This window comes from Anopheles moucheti, assembly GCF_943734755.1.
Source record: "Anopheles moucheti chromosome X unlocalized genomic scaffold, idAnoMoucSN_F20_07 X_unloc_12, whole genome shotgun sequence".
NCBI classification, from domain to species: domain Eukaryota; kingdom Metazoa; phylum Arthropoda; class Insecta; order Diptera; family Culicidae; genus Anopheles; species Anopheles moucheti.
Genome location: NW_026453518.1, coordinates 105,001 through 112,500, shown reverse-complemented (window position 1 = coordinate 112,500; position 7,500 = coordinate 105,001).

Here is a 7,500-nt window from a genome sequence, read left to right as displayed (position 1 = left end):
CACTGGCCTACGGTCGCGCACGCTCAATATCGTAGTATAGACACACCTCTCTCGCGGGTCTAATTGGCGTGCGCGGCCCCCAAAAGGTAACATAGCAGTTTGTTCTGCTGATACCGTGTTTCTCTATCTCTCTAACCAACTCACACAACAACATATATGTATTGATCGGTAATGATCCTTCCGCAGGTTCACCTACGGAAACCTTGTTACGACTTTTACTTCCTCTAAATCATCAAGTTCGGTCAACTTCGGCCATGCCAGCTGCAGCTCACGAAGGAACCGCGGAAGGTGTGCCTCCAGAGACCTCACTAAATAATCCATCGGTAGTAGCGACGGGCGGTGTGTACAAAGGGCAGGGACGTAATCAGCGCTAGCTAATGACTAGCACTTACTAGAAATTCCAGGTTCATGGGGACCGTTGCAGTCCCCAATCCCAACTAAATGAGCATTTGGGTGATTTCCCGTTCCTCTCGGAATGGGGGCGCCAATTGGCGAGAACACGCTGCTGCTCACATTGTAGCACGCGTGCAGCCCAGAACATCTAAGGGCATCACGGACCTGTTATCGCTCATTCTCACCTTGCTAAACACAAGTTGTCCCGCTAAGCAGGGCAAACGTGGCCGACGACCGCCCGTGAAGGGGCCGCCGGCCTTGACGTCAGGTGCGCCCGGAGGTGCACTGCTGACAGCGTTCTAGTTAGCTTGTTTGAGTCGCGTTCGTTATCGGAATTAACCAGACAAATCATTCCACGAACTAAGAACGGCCATGCACCACTACCCTTAAATTTGAGAAAGAGCTCTCAATCTGTCTTACCTCGATAAGTTCGGACCTGGTAAATTTTCCCGTGTTGAGTCAAATTAAGCCGCAAGCTCCACTTCGTTTTTTTTTTTTGTTAACACTCAAGGGATTTATTTGTACAAAAGCTTAAAAATTAAACTTATATCTATCCCTTGTCTCCCCTTCCTGGACCCGTTCCCTAGCGGGGCTTGGGACCAGGAGTATTAAGCGCACGTGGCATCGCCTTTATTAATTCCATTAATCGTATGGGTCTCCCATCGCATTCGATAATGCCGTTCCTCTATTTACTTTCCACCCCCGAAATTCCCCTCGCTTATCGGCCGGAAGTAGTAGATTCCGTGATAGATGCCAGGGAGTCTGCAGATAGCACCTCACGCACCCCCTGGTTGGACGGCTCCCTTCGTGATGTTCGGCGTAGCCGCTCCATCTCTCGTCTTCTCACACGCCGCCGGATGATGTCCGCCTCCGAAGGGGCTGTCCGACTCCGCCGGCTTCTACCTCGTGGGACTGGTGGTAGAGTCCCTTCCCTCGCTCGTTGACGATAGACCCGCTGTAGGTAGAGTCTTCGCTCGTGTCGCGCTCTCAAGGTACTCGGAGAAGGAGGCAGTCCGCGTCCTCGTGTGGGGATAGGTGGTGGCGCTTCTCCTGCTTCCTCCGCCTGCACCGCCGCCATCAGAATGATCCTCTCACGATCACGTTCAGCTGCTGCCAGTGCGGATGCAAGGCGCACTTCCGCCCGTTCTTCAGCCCTTCGACGACCTCTTCTGTTTCGGCTGGCTCGACCTCGGTTGACTCGGAAGAGGTCCGCCACCCCGTCGACAGACACCTGCTCGCCATCCTGTGCACCAGCGTCGTCTGCTGATGTTATCGCCGGTTGCGATTCGAGATGTGCACGAAGGTTGAGCTGCAGCTCATCCTCGCGCCAGAGCTGCTGTAACACCTTCGTGATTCTGCGTGCAGCTTCCTGGATGTTGTTCCACCGCTCGGGGCTCTCCAGCAACTTCATGCCCATGTTGTCCTCGTTGACTGGGTCGCTGGTGCCGTACCCCAGCAGCTCCACTCGGATGTCCTGGAACACCTCGCACCGGAACAGCACGTGGGCCACCGACTCGACAGACCCCGGGCACCGTGGGCACTCCGCCGATGGGGCAAAACCGCAGACATGGAGGTATTCCCGGAAGAAACCGTGCCCGGTTAACACCTGCGAGAGGTGGAAATCCACCTCTCCATGCCGCCTTCCCATCCACTGGTGCAGGTCCGGGATCACTCGGTGGGCCCAAACCACGTACCGACTGGCCGTTGATGCTGCGGCCGCCTCGTCCCATGCTCTCTGCCACTCCTGCAGAGTCCTCTGCCGCTCCTCCAGCCGGATGTCCTTGCGGCTGGCACCCGGAGCAGCTAGGAGCCTCCGATGGCACCTTGCGTCCTCTCGCACCAGCAGCCTGAACGGCACAAGGCCTGCTAGCACGACTCCGGTCTCGTATGCCACCGACACGAACGAGCTGGTGACGCCACGTGCCAGGGGCTTCTGCACCTGGGCCAGCTTCCGTCGGCACCACTGCAGATCCGTCGCCTCAGACCACACGGGGGCAGCATACCGGACGATCGACTCCGCCACCGCCGCCAACAACCGACGCTTGGCCACCTGGGGTCCACTGTGGTTTCTCATGACTGAGGTGACCACGCCTACCACGCGGAGGGCTTTGGCCGTCGACAGCTCCACGTGTGGCTTCCACGAAAGGTGGTCGTGGATCTGGACCCCCAGGTACCGGATCGACTGCTTACTGTGGATGATGGTGTCTCCGACGCGGAACGGCACCCTCAGTTCACCTCTCCGCAGGCTGGAGATCATCACGCCCTCGGTCTTCTCCGGAGCGAGCTGCAGGTGATGGTCCTCCATCCAGGCCGCGATCGCGTCCACCGCCTGTTCAGCTACAGATGCCGCCTCCTCTGGTGTGCACCCCTGTGCCAGGACCGCAATATCGTCCGCAAAGCCGATGACGCTGGCCCCTTCGGGGAGCTCGACCCGTAACACGCCGTCATACATAATGTTCCACAGTGTCGGGCCCAGGATGGACCCCTGTGGAACACCTGCAGTCACTCGACGTGTAACGGGCCCGTCTGCGGTGTCATAGACGAGCTCCCTGTCGGTGAAATAGTCCTTCAGGATGTTGCGTATCTGCCTCGGCACGCCCTTGTCCTCGAGCGCAGCAGCGATGCACTGCCAGCTGGCAGTGTTGAATGCGTTGCGCACGTCCAGTGCAACAACCAGGAGGCAGCGCTTGTCCCGGTTGTTTGTCCGTCCGAATGACATCGCGCGACGGCCCGCATCCACCACCAGTTGGATCGCCTGTACAGTCGAACGGCCCTTCCGGAACCCGAACTGGTTTTCCGCCAACCTTGGCGAATCCAAGTCCTCCACGACGTCGTTGATCCGCGTCAGCAGCATCCGCTCATATACCTTTCCCGGGTTGTTCAGCAGCAGGATCGGGCGCGCAGAAGAAGCGAGTCCCGGTGGCTTGCCCGGCTTGGGGACAAGGGCCAGCTTCTGTCTCTTCCATTCATCCGGGAACCGCTCGCTGTCCAAGCATTCCTGGAACATGTCACGAAAGACCACCGGATGCTTCCGAATGGCGGCAGTCAGAGCGGCATTCGGCACACCGTCCAGACCTGGGGCCTTCCGCGGGTTCAGTGAGCTCGCGATGTCCAGCAGCTCCTGCGTTGAGACGGCCCGAACTGGTTCCTCTTCCCCTCTCTCCAGGACTTGGCTTGACGACGAAGGCCAGTCAACTGGAGGATGCTGGGGGAACAGAGTGGAGACGACGCCCTCCAGAACCGATGGGTCGCGCTCCCTCGCTGTCCAGCTTCCACGGAGGCGGCTAAGCACGTTACGGAACCACTGTCCCGTCTCGTCGTCCGCGAGCCCCTGCAGCATCTCGTCGAAGTGCGTTCTCTTGCTGGTGGTGATAGCTGTCTCCAGGGCGGTCCGCACCTGAAGGAGATCGCTGGCTGCGGCGAGCTGCTCTGCCTCGTTGGTTGCGGCTTCGAAGCGATCCTTAGCGAGGCGGCAGTCCTCACACAAGGCCTCGATCGCTGGCGTCCACCAATAAGCAGGTCGTCCCGAATGGCCTTGCGAAGGGAACACTCGCGCCATGGTTCCATCGCAAGCTTCCGTCAGGACCCTCTCCAAGCTTCCCGCACTTGTAACCCGCTCTGCGAACGATGCTACGTCGAGCGCCACGTCGAAAAGCCGGGCGTCAAACTGACGGGTACGCCATCTCGTGCCGCTTTCTCGCGTAGAAGGACTCTCCTGTCGACGACGATCTGCCGCTGGCCGCTGAAGAAACTCCCCCACAGCAAACCGAATGTACACGTGGTCGCTGTACGAGTACCGGCTCATAATCCTCCATCGATGCTCCGGAAAGGTGTTAGCTCCGGCGATGCTGCGACTGGCAAAGGCAACATCCACCACGCTCGGACGAGCCACTCCGTTGCCCAGGAAGGTTGGGGCGGTGCCGGTGTTTAACACCTCCAGCCCCAAGCTGTCGACGAGCTGGACCACAATCTCGCCCTTTGCGTTGGTGCGGCCGCTACCCCAAGCGCTATGCCACGCGTTAAGGTCCCCTGCCATGACGACGTGCGAGTGACCTCTCGCTACCACTTCGATGCGCTGCATGATCTCCTCGAACTCTGGAACACCCGCTGAAGGCGACACATAGCAGCAAATGAACAGGACGCCGTTGATCCGGGCAGCCGCGATCCCAGACTGCGTCACGGAGACCACTTGCTGGACCGGATAAGACTCGCTGCTGGCTATGATGGCCACCTTCCCGTCCCTGTCCGCCACCCAGTTCCCGTTGTTCCTGGGAACACTATGCAGCTCCACCATTAAGCAGACGTCCGCCCGCTCCGTCCTCATCGTGTTGAGCGCAAGATCTTGTGCGCTCCTGCTGCGGTTCACGTTAATCTGGAGCACATCCATCTAGTTAGAGGGCTGTGCACCACAAGCTGCAGCACCGATGCGATGGGCACCGCCGCACAGCATACACTTGATGTCATTGGTGCAACCCGACGCCTTGTGGTTGTGGTCGCCGCATCGTATACAACACTTAGACCGGTCGTCCCCAGTACATCTTGCGGCGATGTGCCCCCGCTCCAAACACCGGAAGCACCGAGCCAGCTGACCCGACACTTTTGGGGCTTCGTGCACCGCACAATACGTGTAGCCCAGCTCCAGCCGTCGGTCCTTGACGAGATCGGCTTCTGCTCGTGGGAGGCGCACGCGGGCCCGCTTCGTCATATCACGACGCTCCCAAAGGTTCACGGTAGCTACCGACGACTGCTTGCCCAGAGAGGTCATGATCGCCTTTTTGATAGCTTCTTCGTCGACCATGTTATCAATCCCGGTCAGGACGACCTCAGCCATCTCGGTCCTGACGGATGCAGATCCAGTCTCCCCGATGACTTCCTGAATGATGTCCTTCAGCGCGGCACTATCAACGTCGCGGCTCAACGGCAGCAGAAGGTGGTCTTTTGGCGTTCTTCTGCCAACACCAATTTGCCGCTGGAAATCAGCTATCCGCGGACTGGTCCGGAGCTTCACGTACATATCCTTGTAGGACACTCCTGGGGCAGGCACAACGACGATTTCATCTGGACGTTTCCGTCTCGGGCGCCGCTTCTCCTGCTGTTGTTGCATGTTCGTCCACTGCTGCTGCTGGTATGCTGGCTGCTGCTTACTCTGCTTCCGCAGCAACTGGCCCTGCAAACGCCACTGTTGTTGCTGGGGCTGCCCAGCCGAACGCTGTCCGCTCTGATGTTGCTGCGGACGTTGCTGCTGTTGCCGCTGCGGCTGCTGCCGTTGCTGGAGCTGCGGCCACTGCTGCTGATGCTGCTGAGCCGGCTGCTGGCGTGCCGGCTTACGGCGCACCACCTCGGCCCAGGAGCCGCCTTCCTGGTCCGGAGACGGCACCACCGTAGCCGTCACCGCACCCTCTCGCTGTTGTGCCAGCTGCTGCTGCTGCTGCTGCTGCTGTTGCTGCTGCGATTGCGCAACAACCAGTTGCGTAAGAAGCCCAGAGACCATCTCCCGCTCCTTACGGTTCTCCTCTCGCAGATGGAGCACCTCCTGGCGATGGCACTCCTGCATCGCCGCGAGGTCTTTCCTATATTGCTCAGCCTGCTCCGTCAGCTGAACACGGAGGAGAGATAGCTCGTCCTCCAGACGCTCGATGAGCCTCTCCATCGTGGCTCCTTTAACAGCCGTGGCCGTGCCAACGCCACTCGTGCGAGCACCGCTCGTGGCTGCGGTCTGCCCTTCCGGCACTCTGCTGAGCATCACTACCGGTTTCGAGCCCACCGGTGCTCGGCTATCGGTCGATCCCGACCGTGATCGAAGGTTCCTACTGGTGGACATCATCGCCAGAAGGAAGGAAGATTCCGCGCTTTAAGCTGGTTTTACTCCCCCTCAAGGAGGGACGCCAGCAGCGGACTGCCACGAGGATCGACGGAGAGGTTTTTCCGCCCGGGCGAGGTGAGGGAAGATGGTAGAAGAACGGGGAGGCGCGCGATGGACTCGTCCCGCCGAGCCGCTTCTTCTGATACCCCACTTGCCGGGGTGGCGATGAAGTTTTCCTCGGAAAAATCGCGAAAAACCGCTTCCTGGGTGGTTTTTCCGCTCTAGGGGGGTGGGGGTGGGTGGTATGGTGGTGGGGTGGGGTTTTCCCGACTCCCCTCTTGAAAACTCGTCGTTTGATACCCCGCACGACGGTATCAGGGCGAAAATTTTCTTCTCCGGAAAAACGCTTTTCCGCCCGTATCTCTCTGGATGTTGCGAAAATCGCTTTTCCGGCGATGGTTTTCGATGTGAAAATTCACCCCGCAACTTTCTTCCAAACACCCGGGAGCTCTACCTCCGCTCCTTGGCCGGGAAAATCGCGGAAAACCACTATTCGCGGGGGTTTTCCGGGGCTGGGTGGCGGGTGGGTGGTGCTAGGGGGGGGAAACCGCGTTTCCCCCACTCCTCTTTCCGAGACGCGTCGTTAGACACCCCACACGATGGTATTGGGCCGAAAATGTCACACACACACGTAAAGAGCGGTGAAATTTCGTCCGGGAGTGCCCCTCCGGGAGCGCTAGCGCTCCAGCAGGGGGGTGATTCGTCCGGAAGTTTTTTTCCTCGCTCTTTTTCACACACACGCCGCCATTTTCGACGAGCACGTGGTTTTCTTTGTTCGCTAATAACTCACTGAGTTTTCGTCCGATTGACACGAAATTTTCAACACCTATTCTTTACTGCAGAGCGCAACTTTTAAAACACCTTCCAGCCGGATCGGTCCGCAATGTTCGGAGTTATACAGGTGTGAAATTTCACCACAAAAACACCTGCCGTTCCGCGAACTCCATCAATTCGACCAATGTTTCTTCACCAAAAGGTGTGGCCTGGTGAGGCCCACAAAGTGTCACTATCACTTTTTCGATATCTTCACTCTTTCGCACAATATGTCACAAAAACCGTTTCGTTCAATAACACACGCAAGGGGGGGCGTGGGGCCACCAAATTCGCAGGGGGGGTTCCGGAGGGTACCTCCAACTTTATTACAAACTTTCGCACCGATCAAGCGCAAATTGCGGCACTTTTGCTTTGAAAAACCGAGGAGCGCGGATTTCACGTCCACTCAGGTCGAGCTCTCGATCGCGACT